This window comes from Cupressus sempervirens, chromosome 10 (genome assembly GCF_028749045.1).
Source record: "Cupressus sempervirens isolate cs-2001-9-10 chromosome 10, ASM2874904v1, whole genome shotgun sequence".
NCBI lineage: Eukaryota > Viridiplantae > Streptophyta > Pinopsida > Cupressales > Cupressaceae > Cupressus > Cupressus sempervirens.
The window spans coordinates 565,311,989-565,327,787 of record NC_143127.1 but is presented as its reverse complement, the minus strand read 5'-3'; positions in this window follow the sequence as shown (position 1 = coordinate 565,327,787).

Sequence of the window (15,799 nt, the reverse complement as noted above, 5' to 3'; positions counted from 1 at the left end):
CTTGTCCTACTCACTCCTCTGGTCTTCATGGTATGTTTTGGTGTCTTCATAGGATGATCTTGGTACCCTTGCACCACTAATTAGGCCTCCAAATTTTCCGTTTTGAAAATATTTCAAAAAAAACTCAAGAAGATACCAATTAAGTTATGGTTTTAGAGAGCTTGAATATTTTCAAGGTTTTAGTTCTTCAACGCCTTTGTACAACTCATTCCTATAAAATAGCCTACTTACAAGGGTTTTAAGACTTTACTTGTTGACGGGCGTTACAAAGATTCAAAAGGAACACAAAAAGATTCAAATGCTTCTTAGTTCTTGGAAACTATACCTTTAGATATTTCTATACAAACTCCAATCCTTGATTGGCACAAACCAATCAAACTACTACTCTATCCAAACCCTATAACCATCAAGTCACCTTGTCAGGTATGCCTGAATCCACCTAGGGATTGATTCCAAAAAAAGAAGACCATTTCATATTGACCCCAAGTTATTTATAGTTCCCTAATAAATTCCTAAAGGTTGTTGTGTTCCAACAATTAGAAATCAAATTAGAGCAATTTCTATGATAACTACTGATGTAGAGGAAGGGTAGTTGGTATTAAATACACAATAAAAGTTGCAAACTTAAGAGACTTAGATACTTGTGCCTATCAATAACTTCAAATTCTTCAAGGAATTAACTTGTTTAAGTCTATCACAATATTCCTAGATGTGGACTTGGTTTCTTAAACACCCAATTAACTGGCACAGGGATTTTTAAGACTCTAAGACAATACCATACTTCTATAAATTTGGCTCAAATGCACAATACCCTACCTGTCAGTCCTGTTGCATGCTTGGAATGGGGACAACTTTGGTTTTCCTCAAAATGGTTGACAATCTAAAGACACTTCCTAATACCCTTTTTAAAGAGTTTTATAACATAGCAAAGGATTGTATATGGTTACCATAGACCAATAGGATTGTATATGGTTACCATAGACCAATAGGATTGTATAAGGTTACCATAGACCAATATGTTTTCAATTTGTCTTTCTTTGAGTGAACTAGAACATTTATGTTGAAAAAAAACCAAATCTAAAGAATGCCAGTTATTTTGTCTTTGTCTTTCAGTGAACTGGAACATTAGAGACTCTCCTATCTCTAGATCAGTATTTCCTCTTGCCCCTTGGTCACTTTGTGCATCCTCCTCTTGAGCCAAATGGACTCTCCTATTCCCTTCTTAGCTGTTGCTGCCCATTTTCTCAGGAAGTGTTTGTATGTAGCAAGTGCAATATGTAGAGGTAGAGTTATGGAAGGTCAATTAAGTATTTGTTTCTTTTCATTTTTTATATTTCTTTATATTTTTATCAATCTATCTCTCTGTCTATACCTCTTTCTATCTATCTCACTTTAGTATTGATTTCTATATGTGTCTTCCTCTTACTACTCCATTTGTAGGTTGCAAACAAATCATCCTTCTTCTACAACGAGTCATTCCATTCAAGAAAGACCAGGTCTGATGATATCAATGCACAAAAGAATAGGGAGACAATTGTTAGATTGTGGTCTAACTTTAAAAGAAAAGGTGATGGAAAATGTTATTGTCCTTGCAAAAATTGTAAGGGCTTAAAGATTCGAAGATATCTAATCAAAATAGCTAAGGAACATTGTAGGCAACATGGTCACATTGAAGGGGGAAATGAATATCGTCCATTGGTATGTATTTTAATAATTTATAAATTACATAAGACATGATTTGATGATGACATCATGGTCATGGATAATATAAGGTCATCATTTTCATATAGGTCAATGTCCCTAAGTTTCATGTTATGGACCATGACAATTTAGAGAGTGTGGATTTCCAAATGAGGGAACCTGGAGGTGTGAATATTGAAGTAGAAGGTAATGATACCATGGAAGAAGACCATGATGATGAAGAACACGATGATCAAGATGATCACAATGATCAAATGATGATGATGATGATGTTGACACAGAGCTTGATGTACCTATACTTGAGAAGGCACATGAGTCCCCATATGAAGGCTCTGAAACAACTCTTCTTGCCGTTGTATTATTGTTGGTGAACTTGACGATTATGAATAGTTTATCCAACGTACCAATGACACGTATGTTAAGGTATGTCATCTTCTTTCATTATTTTACTTATAGTTCCCTTACAGCTTTCTTTAAGAACTAGTCCAATGACAAAGTCACTCTCCATGGTGTTACTGTGAAACTCACGGAGGATTTTATAGCTGAGATCACGGGGCTCTCCATGGCAGGCATAAAATTCACTAAACAAACTAGTATTTCTAATGCAGCCTACAAAAACTTTTCGAAAATGGAAGACGAGGAGAAACAATTGGAAAAGAGTGGTGATTTCTTCGATGTGCATCAGATAAAGGAGATCTGGAGGGATGTTCTTTTCTGTATTCGTGAGTATTTCATACTTGATGGAAGAAGTAAAAGAGGTCATAAATGCCACTTTGTTTTCTTAAATCATTTCAGATATAAAGATAGAATATCTTTCCCCTTCTTTCTGAGGTTTTCTTTACTTCATAGTTTAGAAGCTCATAAGAAGAAGGAGTCCAAACCCATCTTACATGAAGGGTTGATTCTTCTTATCGAGAGGTATTGTAAAAATAATCTCATTGCCTCCACTCCTACAAAGGATAAGAAGAAGGACTCTGTTAAGAGTAAGAAGGGTGATTCTGTTAAGGGTAAAGATAAAGCCCTAAATTTGAAACCCTCAGCTTCTCAAAACATGAGGATGACGAGTCTAAGATTGAGATATCGAAAAGCTGTGAAAATATTAACCTTGAGGATGACGAAGATACTGATGCAGGGGATTTAAGCTCTAATCTGGATGGGTACCCGGAGACTAAAGGTAATAATGAAAAAGGGAAAGAGGATGACAATAGTGAGGGTAATTCTGAACAGAGTAAATCTATGAATGAGGGCAACTAGGCTATTTCTAGTGGGGGTCATAAAGAGGAAGATAATACCATTCAGAACCCTGTTGAGAAGAGTAAGGAGGACCATATGGCTAAGACTGCTTCTCCTATTAAGGGGATAGAGGAAGAAAAAAAGAATGACTCTGCTCACATTGAGGACTTTGACGGGGATCTTGAGGAACAAATGGAAATGGAGGAAAACAATGACAATGCCCGTTCCCCCCCACAAGGGACTGCTAAAGATGATTGCCACTCATTGCAAAGGGATACCATGCTCTCCTTCCTACATTCTACGAAGGATAAAGCTGACACCATGCTCAAAGTATATTCCTGGATCTACAATGAAATGATGGGTTTGAAGAAAAAGGTTGAGATTCTTCAACATAACCTGGATACTATCAATGTGAAACTTAGCCAACTCGAAGGGCAGATGGGAGACATCCCTAATAAACTCAACAACTATGAGCAGAACCTTAGAATGCTAATCAAGGAGAGTGGCACTAATATGGAACAGGTCACCTCGAGTATTTGTGTGGCCATTGCAAGCCTGGGCAAAAGGGCTAATGAAGATATCACTTCGATCGAGGGTTCGAGCAAAAGAACTAGGCAAAGCTTGAGGAAGAGCGCAATGAAAGTTGATGTTGCTTCGGCTGCGAACATCATTCAAGAGACTGCTGCAATTGGTAAGGAAGATACTAAAATGATCTTGGAGCTACAATAGTGGCTCTGGGTCGAGTTCCCTGGTTTAGTTTCTATCTGTTCTGGTTGTTGGTTGGGGTCTTTGGTCCTGGTTTTTGGTTTCTTTTGTTTTGACTGTTTGTGGTTCTAGGTCCCTGTAAAACCTGGTTAGTTTGTTCTTGGACTTTTCTTGTGGTTTCAGGTCCCTGTAAAACTCGATTTTGAAATTGTGCTTCAGTTTGTTGAAGGTTTCTATTTCTTGGTTGGTCTTTATTGCTATATCTTTCTACTTTTTGTAAAAGGGTTTCGGGGTCCCTTCAAAACCTGCTTTTACCATAATCTAAAACATTCGGTTCATGTAGCAATTAATATTCTTGAAATTAACAAATTATATTTTTGGTTGTAGGTTGATAGGTGAGAGTTTGTTACCACCATCAAATGTTCTACCTGCTCATACCAAGAATTATCTGCCATCATGAAAGATATTGGAATGGAGTATCAAACAATACATGCATGTCTAAATGATCATATTATATATCATAAACAACATGAATTTGCAACATAATGCCTTAGTTTTCATACTAGTAGATATCAATCAGATCGATTAATAAAAAAGGTCTCTCGCAAGGTTCTTCGACATATTCCCATTATTCCATGTCTGCAACGATTATTCAAGTGCAATAGCTTGGCACAATTTATGGATTATCGTGCATGAAATAGAAGTCAAGATGACATTATGTGAATGCCTGTAGATGGTTCGGCATTTAAGAAAATAGAGGAAAAATGACCACACTTTAAAGAAGAACCTTGTAATCTCAAGCTTTCATTGGCAGCGGACGATGTCAATCCTTTTAGAGAGATGAGATCTACTTACTTAGTGTGGCCTATTTTTGTTATCAACAATAACATACCTCCTTGGTTGTCCATAAAGAGAGAGCACGTAATGTTGACACTGATTGTTCCACCTATTTTTTGATTTAATGGTCATCTAAATTAATTTATTATTACTAATCCTTCAAAATGGTCATAATAATTATGTAATTTTTTTGTTCATTCAACTAGGTAATTACCAAGTTACAAATATCAATGTATATATTGAACCCCTTATCGATGAGTTGATGGTTTTATGGAATGGGGTTACTATGTATGACATCTGTAGACCAATAGGACAAAGACAATTTCAATTTCATGCAATGCTTGTAATGACAATACATGATGCCCCTGGGCTAACACATTTTTGTGGTATCTTCTCTTCTTAACACCTCTTTTTTGGTATGTTATAGTGACAACACAAAGTTAACACATGTAATCCAATTATACATGATCTTGTAGGTCTTCAGACAAAGGGAAAATTTGCATGTCTAGTTTGTGGTCCAAAGATGAAATCTCATCATTCAAAAAGTTTAAGAAAGTAGGTGTTTGATGAGAATAGACACTTTCTACACAGAAATCATAAGTATCGAATTACCAAAAAACATCTTTTCAATGGGAAAGAAGAGACTACGTCAAAGCCACAGAGAATGACACCTCACCTATGGAAGTTGGCATACAATAAAATAAATCGTTGTGGTAATGTCATTCCATCTGATGGTTTTTGTTTCAAATTTATATTTTGATATTGTGTTTTGTTTATTAATGATGTAATTGATGCTTGTGAAGGTCATCAAGGCATCAATGACCAACTTCCAAAAGGACTAAAAATTTATCCTATGCAATTTACTAGGTTGTTGTACTACAAGCAACTCCCAATTGTGCATTTGTTTGATCCTATGCATATTGGAAAGAATGTAACCAAGACATTATGGAAAATCTTGGATGGAAGGTGTGACAAAGACAAAATTTTCAAAACTTGTAGTGACATTGAAGAATCCAACCATGCAATAAAAATGGCATTTGATCAAATAATAATGGAGACCAAATTGATACAAGTGCCCTTAGTTGGTTATTGACAAAGCAGCAGAGCAATGCTATAAAAGAAGTCATAAAAAAATACAATTTCCCACAGGATTTGTTGCGAACATAAACAATCTCATATCAAAGAAAAGTGAATTTGGGCCAAGGTTGAAAACACATGATTGGAATACATTTATTAAAGTAATTCATGTTATTTTGTATTCATTATATATTTGTATACTGCATGTAGTTTTAATTGCATTCTTTTATAAAATATTGACAAGATCATTTTAGAAATATTGTAGTACATTCTACCTCTAGCTCTCCCACACCACTTCACCAACAATGTCAAACAAGTTATATATGATCTTGGAAAATACATGAGGTGGTTGTCATCTAAAGAAATCAATAAAGAAGATATAAAATATTAGAAGAGAAAAATTCCTCTTCTTATGTGTGAAATGTAAAAGTGTCTACCTCCAACTTTTTTCAATGCACAAGAACACTACCTCATACATCAAGTTGAGGAGATTGAACTATGTGGACCTGTACCAACTAGGTCAATGTGGATGGTTGAGAGGCACTTGAAGTTTTTGAAATACTTAGTTCGATAGAGCACACATCCTGAGAGTTTTATGGTGGAGGGATATATGGTATACTAGACCATGGTGTACATTAGTGAATATCTTCCTAAGTTTGCAACAAAGATCCATGTAGATCGTATTTGGGATCCCAACTCAATTAAAAAATTCAAAGGGGAGTACTTTATGGGAAAAGGTAGGTTGAGGAAAATGAGAGGTAAATCTAAGATGTTATTGTAGTTAATTAATTCTTATAAATCTTCAATATAAATTATTTATAATTGGTATTTTTTTTTGATACAGGTGGTCGAGAGTGGGATGCAATACATTTGTATATTGCAAAAAATCTTGATTGGATGACGGTATGGATTGAACGATGTCAACAAAATGGCTGCTCATTAACATGGGAAGGTGTTGCTTCATTGGTTATAGAAGCTCATTGTAATGGAGATTCCAATGTTACACTGATGGTAGATGATGTAGTAAAGGGTTTAAGAGGTGGAGAGGTATGTAGAAATTTATTAATGATCATAACTCGACGTATGTTTCGTATCAACTCACAATGCAAATAATTTACACACGCTTCAAAAATTGCAAGTCAAGCACTACAAAGCTATGTACTACCATGGCCACAAATTTTGCATTAAAAAGTTGGATGACACAAAGAAAACTTGTGATTTTAGGTTAACTACAGTTTTCAAGGTCACCAATTTATCATCTAGAAATGACATATATCCTCAACAATCTCAAAATCAATACTATGGCATCTTGGATGATATAATTGAGTGCAGTTTTAACTCCTTCAAAGTAGTTCTATTTGTCATCAAATGGTACAGATTGCAACTAAATCAAAATGATCCAGATATAATGGTCATTCAACATGATAATGGATTTACAATGATTAATACAAGGTCATTTGAGCCAGTTGGAGATGAGCCCTATGTTCTTCCAAGCCAATGTGAGCAAGTATTTTACTCAAAGGTTCCACATAAATAGGGTTGGTCATTTGTTGTTAGACATGATCCAAGAGGAAGGCTAATAAAGTATAATGTTATGGAAGAAGAAGATATTGAAGATAATGAAGAAGCAGATGATGAAGATCAAGATGATGGTGATGACAATGATGGTGATGCTGATGATGGTGGTGGTGATGATGATGATGATGGTGATGGTGATGATGGCGATGATGATGGTGATGATGGCGATGATGATGGCGGTGATGATGGCGATGATGATGATGATGATGATGATGACGATGATGATGATGATGATGATGATGATGACGATGATGATGATGATGATGATGATCAATGATTACAGACATTGCCACCCCTTCTGTTAATGATCTTGCATTCCACATATAAGGTAAATTTGTTCATATTTATGATGTTGCATATTGTTCATGTTGTCTTCTAAGTTATTTGTAGCATCTACATATCATGTAATTTTTAGCTAACTTAAGATAAATGATTAAATATGCAAGAAATTTGATTACATATTTATTGTTTTCAATTCTAATGATTACAACATATGTTATTTATAATTACCATTGTTTATATTGTATCTGATTATCACCCTTTTTGCAAACAGTCAATTGACTACAGACATCGTCACCCCTTTTGTTGATGATCTTGCATTCCATATATAAGGTAAATTTGTTCATGTTTACGATGTTGCATATTGTTCATGTTGTCTTCTAAGTTATTTGTAGCATACGCGTATCATGTAATTTTTAGCTAACTTAAGATAAATGATTAACATATGCTAGTTATTTGATTACATATTTATTATGTTCAATTCTAATGATTACAACATATGTTATTTATAATTAACATTGTTTGTATTGTGTCTGATTATCACCCTTTTTGCAAATAGTCAATTGACTACAGACATCGTCACCCCTTTTGTTGACTATCTTACATTCCACATATAAGATAAATTTGTTCATGTTTACGATGTTGCATATTGTTCATGTTGTCTTCTAAGTTATTTGTAGCATACACGTATCATGTAATTTTTAGCTAACTTAAGATAAATGATTAACATATGCTAGAAATTTGACCCATTTGGCATGGATCATGCACAGTGACATGGATCAGCAAGTATAAGTCAATAAATAGACATAAGTTTCTTATATTCTTATTGTTTATCATTGACCACGTATGTTATAAATAGACATATTATATAATCATATAATGTATATATAGACAAAGAAGGTCCATATAGAAATATAATTGTATAATCACTTTCAACTTACTACATTTTATATCTCTCATGTATAGACAAGGAAGAACTGCACGTATGAGTCACGACTTGATTATTCTATATATATTATTTAAATATTATCAAATTTCCATTTGATGGATTGCAGGACCCACCAAATAGGTACTTGTCAGATCTATCTACATCGAATGAGGGAAATGAGGAAATGGTAGATGAAAGCTCAACATGTAGTATGACTAAAATAGGGAGATCAACTAGAGGTCAAAAGATTAGAAAAAAAATTGATAAACGTATGCAATTTTTCCTTACTAATTGGGGGTCATGTTCTTATGATGATGAGACCAAAGGCAACATCAAGGTGCCCTTTCAGTACACACACATTGAGAAAGAATGGGTACCCAATGAGCTAACTCCAATTAAAACAGATTTTTGTGTTAATTAGAGGATATATCACAATGCTCCATCATCATTACATGGTTTGGGCCTATTTTCCATGGATGGGATAAAGGTATGTTACAACAAAGTTGTCAAATTATTCAAGTATGTCGGTCCATGTTACAATTGTAGTGATTGGATGCAGATTGTTCGATATAAAAAAAGTATGTGTAGGTATGCACTATCAGCTAATTATATACAATGGAAAGAAAATGATCAAAGTAAAAGATTTGCTATGTACATTGATGGGAGACCAAAAGCAATAGGTAATATTGCAGGTTTTATAAATAGTAACACAACTTTCCTCAACTAGTAAGCAACCCAATTGCATATTTGAGGTGCGTGAGGGGAATGAAGTTTTTATTTGTGCAATAAAATCAATAAGTGCAGGGGAAGAACTGCTAATAGATTACCATTTAAATCGCATAGATAAAAACAAAGTTACTATCATGAGGGTTGTAAGTACTATATACCATTTTGTTAATAAGTTTTTTTTGCTGTCTATTACTTTCAGTTAGCTAAAGTTTTTATGTTTAATCTTTGTGATAGGACAATATGGATCCGAAAAATGATAGAGGCCACAAGAATGCTACTCCCACCCATTCTTCAGCAAGGGTAAACCTTATTGAAATTGTACAAATTAAATAGTTGAAAAATGTTATATTATTATGTTATTTTATTTACGATTTTTGAGTTTTTATGATAGTTTTACTAATATTCCTCTCATAATTTGATGTTTAGGATAAGGGAAAAGCACTTGCAGTAAGTACAAAGCCACTAGCTACCCCTTTTGATGATGATATTGCAGAAACTCCTAATGTAACAATAATGTTGAAGAAAAATAAAAAATAAAAAAATTTAGAAATAATGAGAACTTTGGATGAAGCAAATATTCCATCCGAGGAGATGATGAAGAGGCTATCTAATTTGAGTGCACCAGCTTATCGTTATGAAGTAAGCAGTAATGAATCTTTAGTTATAACAAAAACTCAATAAAGATGTATATTTTATAATCTTTTATGTTGTGAAGTAAAATATGTAATATGTGTTCTTGTTATAGGATTTTTTGGCAATTGATCCAGAACCTGGTCAAGGACAATGCGGTGCGGCTGGTAGTAGTAGAGATTCGACTGCCACTGGTAAAATAATCTTTTAGTTGACAAGTTACAAGGAATTTTTTATTTCAAACATTCAAAAACTTCTTAAGTTAACTCTCACTTTTATTATTTTAGAATGTCTTTGCTAACAATGTATTGTTCAGGTCATCAAGTGTAGGAGACTCCTAGGAGGTTGATAGACGTCCATATGAGATTGTCAACTGCAATGTCGGCAAGAAGGGGGCGTTCAGCTGGTAAATCCTTGTTTTGCTATATTTGGTTTTGTGTTAATTATGAGTTGATAATTTGTGCTTTTATCTTGGGTACATCACATAGTGGATTTTTTTTTTGTGGTAGGAGATGCACTGTCTGTCATGCCAGATACAGATCATAGTGCATGTATTGGTGATAATTTACCATCATTTCCTTGAGCTACCCATGTTTCTAGCACAGGAGCTATGCAGACATCATTGTTGATTAACAATGATGAATCGATGCCTTTAAAATATCCTAAGATTCCAGGTACTTTAAATAATTATTTTTTATATTGTAATATGCATTTACCTATTCATAAGAAGCTTTGGATTGATTATCCCATGACATTTTTTGCAGGAAATGATACATTTTATAAGAAGCTTTATGACCTCACACTGCAAATATTCAGGCCCACCATACGTACAAGGTGGAACATCATAAGTGAACTAATTTTATCCCACTATTTTTTTTTCATATCATTAATTGGTGCAACATTTTTCCTTTCATTTGGGTCTTTTCTTTTACTAGCTATATCTAACAATCTTGTATTTTTTCTTAAAAGGTGGAACTTTCAAGATAAAAAATTAAAAGATCAGCTCATCAAAGATTTAGAGCATGAGTTTGGTATTAATAATTTTTATCATAAGAAAATGTTACAAAAAGCTTGCAAACATCTTAAGGTTGTGAGGGACTCATATAGAAAGAGTCTCATCCTAAACCCAAAGTACGAGTGTCCTCCCTTTATTACAGTGAGGGAATGGAATGAGTTCATTTTGGATGCAAAGGAGAAAGGGGATGGTCAAAGAGAAATTACACCAACAAGTGTGAGAAGGTATGCAATAGTATTAATTACTAGTACATTAATGTAATAATGCACTAATTAGTATTGATCTTTATATCTATATCTAACATATTTCAAACTTCATAGGTTGCAAGACACATCAAAGGCAACAAAGGCTAGGCTGGAAAAGGTTGGGCAGCACAAACTTAGCTCTGGGGGATATTCTAAAATCAAAGCACGAGTTGTAAGTAGTAGTAAATGAATTGCAGAGAAAAATTATTTATAAAATGCAAATAATTTTGTTAATTAATTAAAAAATGCAGGGCATTGATTTTAATTTGGAGGCCACGAAAGAACACAAAAGAATTGCCTTCAAGCAAGGCTATGCAACTGTGGCTGAACATTTATGATAGGCTTCCATTGCCCCAACTGAATAGTCTTCTGCATCACGTGCATAGGTAAATAAGCCAAAAAATATATTAGAAATTGAATACTTGAGAAACAATCTATTTGATAATAATGTGCATGACATTGCAATGCAACTTGTTAATCATGACACAGATTATATGCTTCATCATGAAGCCCCTGATGTGCATCGTACTATCCATGGAGGTGCTAATTTGCTATTTAAAAATAATTATGCAATTATTAATACAATTTAACATCTTTAATTGAATTCGATGTAACGTTTTTGTGTATATTTTAGAGGATATAGAATCATGTCATGCTAAACGAGTGCTAAAGGATGTTCAAACTGATCAGTAGGTAGCTCACGTCGCACATTCAGGTAAAGAAAATCTATGTTTTGTTCTTTTAAATTAATTTTTTGATTTATAGTTCTTTTACTTAAATAAAAACTCATAATTCACTAATATAAAATAGTGTGAATTTAACTCATGAAGTACTTGTTATTGCAACGGACCTCGCCTTTGGTGCAGCAGCCTCATGTTCCTCAAGAGATGAGGAGGAGACATGCATTGCAATTAGAACCAGTAGAGGAGGGGGATGACGAGGACATTGATATTCCTCTTAGAAATTTCATGAAAAAAAAATAGCAAGAAAGCCAAAAAGAAATGATTATTGTGTGTTAATGAATTTTATGTGTTAATGACTTATTCATGAATGTTGCATGTTAATGAATTTTGTGTTAATGAATAATTCATGAATTGCTTACTCATGAATGTTGTGTTAATGAATGTTATCATGTGGTTATAATGATTGAATGTTATATTTCAAAAATGGATGAATGAATGAATGTTATTAAATGTTAATGGAGAATTTAGAGTGATGTTTTGGGGGGGGGGAGGGAGAGGAGCCAAATGAGCTTTCACATTCACGTGGTTGGCCTTGTTCAATAGAGAATATTAAACTATTCTCGAAACTAAGTGAAGCTCAAACTTTAAAGATAAGCTTATAGTTAATAGTGACAACCAATTAATAAGTCCAAATGAAGTTCTTCGTTACAGGTACCTTTTTAGTTTTTAAAGCACAATGTCATGTTTTAATATTGTGTAGTTTTTTTCTTAAGTCAAAGTATTCTTTTACTATAAGAACATAATTTATGACCATTTTAGTAACTATTCTAACATCGCTACATCATTTTATGACAAATCCTATTTTGGAAAAGATGGCGATAAGTGGTGTTGTCTATTCCTTGGGAGATTGGATTGCACAGTTCTATATCTCAAAATCATTTGCATGTGGTAGAAATGCATACTTACAACCATTTCATTCTACATTTAAAAACATTGATTGCACTCTAGACACAAAATAATGCTAAATATGGAGATAAGTATTCATAAAGAAGATGGTGAGAAAGATAAGTATTCATAAACAAGGTAGTGAGAAAGATGGTGGAAAGTGAGTATTTTGGGTGAGTAGTACTCTCTAATCACATGTTTTCTACTTCTTCAAAGATTGGGTTTTTATACTCTTATGGTCTAATTGGTACTTTTTTGTGTTTGTAGGATGGAGAAAGTAGACATTAAGTCTGTAAGTAGCTAGTTCAAGATTGTGGGTACAGTGTTGTGTGTGTCTGGAGCCATGGCCATGAGCTTCCTGCATGGTCCTGCTATAAGCTAGCTTTGGCCTTTATCAGACCTCCCTCAGAAAACATCAATTCCCTAACTTTCTACATGAGGGGAATCTAGACAAAATTGTCACTAGATGCATTTACCTCTTAACAGCTGTGACAATCATGTCATCTGCCATGACTGCACAGGTGGAAGCTAAGATCAATTATTATTATGTTTCATGATTAATTGAGTTGGTTCTATTTGATTTTGTCATACTCTTTTCCTAGTTTTTAGTTCTTTTTTTACTATAATAGAAACATTGGTCTCATTCATGAAGCTCTTTGCTTATATAGTAGTTTTAACTTTGAAGTTTGGGTATCTAATGAGAGACGGTTTAAACATCACATACTAAGACTTGTTTTCTAAACTAAAAGTATTGAATAGTCAAAATTGTCTTATTTTCCACACTCAATTTTCATATTAATGTGAGATGTTTTAAAATGACCATCTAAGAACTATACAATATTTGATTTAAAAAGCCTTACATGTTCAAAATGTGGTGCTCTTTCTAATACATTTGTTGGCAATGCATTCCAGGAAAAGTTAGATCATGATAAAGATTTTAAAGAAGCATTACAAGCTCTTAGGGGAAGCCAATGTAATGTGTCATATGAAGCACCTGAAATCCTGGTGCGTATCTTTGTCTATTCTAGAAATATATATATTTTTCATTCACCAATATCAACTAGGTCAGCTTCTAATTTCAATTTAAGCTGAAATTTGAGTAAAACTTTGGAGCTAATTAGTTCCAATGAAGACGTTAAAAAAAATAGTTGATTGATGTTGATATTAGGTTATCAATCTATTGAATATATTATATAGGAATATATAGAGGAGTTGGAAAATCTACCCAAGACCAAAATACTTGATTTGTTTCACAGAAACTATGCTCCCACTATCATTGTAAGCAATATACTCAATGATTTGTTGGTTCTCCATAATTTATCTACTCGTCCAAAATTCCTTCCAATAATCCATTCATCATTTACAACTTCATAATATGTACTGTACTGGATGAAATTTTGTTTGTTGAATCTTAATTATTTATCCAGTCATCCTTTACAACTTAACAATTGTATTTTCTGTATCAGGTTGGTGTTGGCCTAGCAGTATGCCAACAAATTGGTGGAATCAATGGTGTTATATTTTATGCCAGTGCAATCTTTGAGGCTACTAGTGAGAAGCTACGTTAGGATATTAGATGTTTCTCTTTCAGTTATGTTGATATAAATGTGTTCTTTTTTGTTTTAGATGTAATATAATTGTTCTAGTTAGATAAAGTGGGATAGGGTTCAAACTTGTACAGTAAAGAAACAACAAGATCATAAAAAGTAATATCAAGTCGAAACTATAGGCCAAAGGAATTCATAAGAGGTCAAAAGACTTTTGGACTTTAATGTAATATAATTAATTTGGACTTCATTGTAGGCTATTCTTCAGGTCAGACAACATCAGTTGCAATTACTATAGTTTAGATGCCAACAATGGTCAATTCCAGATAAGAATATCTTATTTAGTTCCTCTTAATGATCAAACATGTTTGTCTTACTTATTAATTAGAAAGTGGTACTTGGCAGGTGCCAATGACAGCAGTAGGTGCATTGTTGATGGACAAATCTGGTAGGAGACCACTTCTAATGGTATGAGTTAGGTCTTGAATATAGACTATTATAAGGAAATTTACTATGTATTAATTTGAACAATAATAAAGAAAGCTTTCTTCAGATTGTTGCTGGAGGAATGAGTATCAGTTGCCTTATTGTTGGATTGTCATTCTACATACTAGTAATTACACTTTCCTGTCATTATAACACTTTATGTCCACTAACTCAATTTAATGGGATTTAATTTCATTTACCTAATGCTCATGCAAAAGAAAGTAGCCATTTCTCTTGTTAAATCATCTAAGACTATAAAGGGAATGTCATTGTTGTGTCAATGTGTTTGAAAATGGAACTATTGTTGACAAGAATATATTTTCTATTTGATAATTGAGTTGTAATGTTACTTTAGTCCACAAGTTGGCAACTGATTTTTCAACATAATTACCAAGTACATAAATTACAGAAGATGACAATTAGATAGAACATCAAAATTATGATGTTTATTTTGAATTATTGCGGTCTACCTTGTTTTACAGGAACACTCTACACAATCTGTTTTATAGTTGATTGGGAGTAGGCTAGCTCTGATTGGTCTATTGGTGAGCATTACATCATTAACCAAGCAATATTTTATTCAGATCTCAATAATTCAGTATCCATTTCTGATAAAAATTATTGTTTATAACATCTTCTTGTATTTATGTTGTATAGGCCTATATTGCAACATTTTCATCAGGGGTTGGCAGAATTCCATGGGTTATAATGTCTGAGGTTAGTTCTTATTAGAAAAGTGAATTGACTAGGTTAAGAAGAAAATGTAGAGATGAAGTCAATCTATCAGTAAACACTAATGAATCAAAACTTCCTACCTTATCATTTCTTTTGAGTTTAGTACCCAACTCTTTTGATTACTAGAGGCTAGACATTATTCTTGAGAAGAATGGACCTCATGATCATTATAAAGAGACTTTTCTTTAATGAGAAGATCCAATGTCTTACGGATTAGTTCCTCTTTACACCCTCATCCTCAGCCACCTTGAAAATATCTAGAGAACTTTTCTTTTAAATCATTCTTTCATTCAGACTCTTCATTCTCTAAGCCATTTAATGTTTATATCCCACTTCAATTGTTCTGAACACCCTGGTGTAATCCTTGGATCATTAGGAATGTCCGCCCTTGGATACAGATGCATGTACCCTACCACTATAGAATCTCAGATCTATGAGATTTCTAC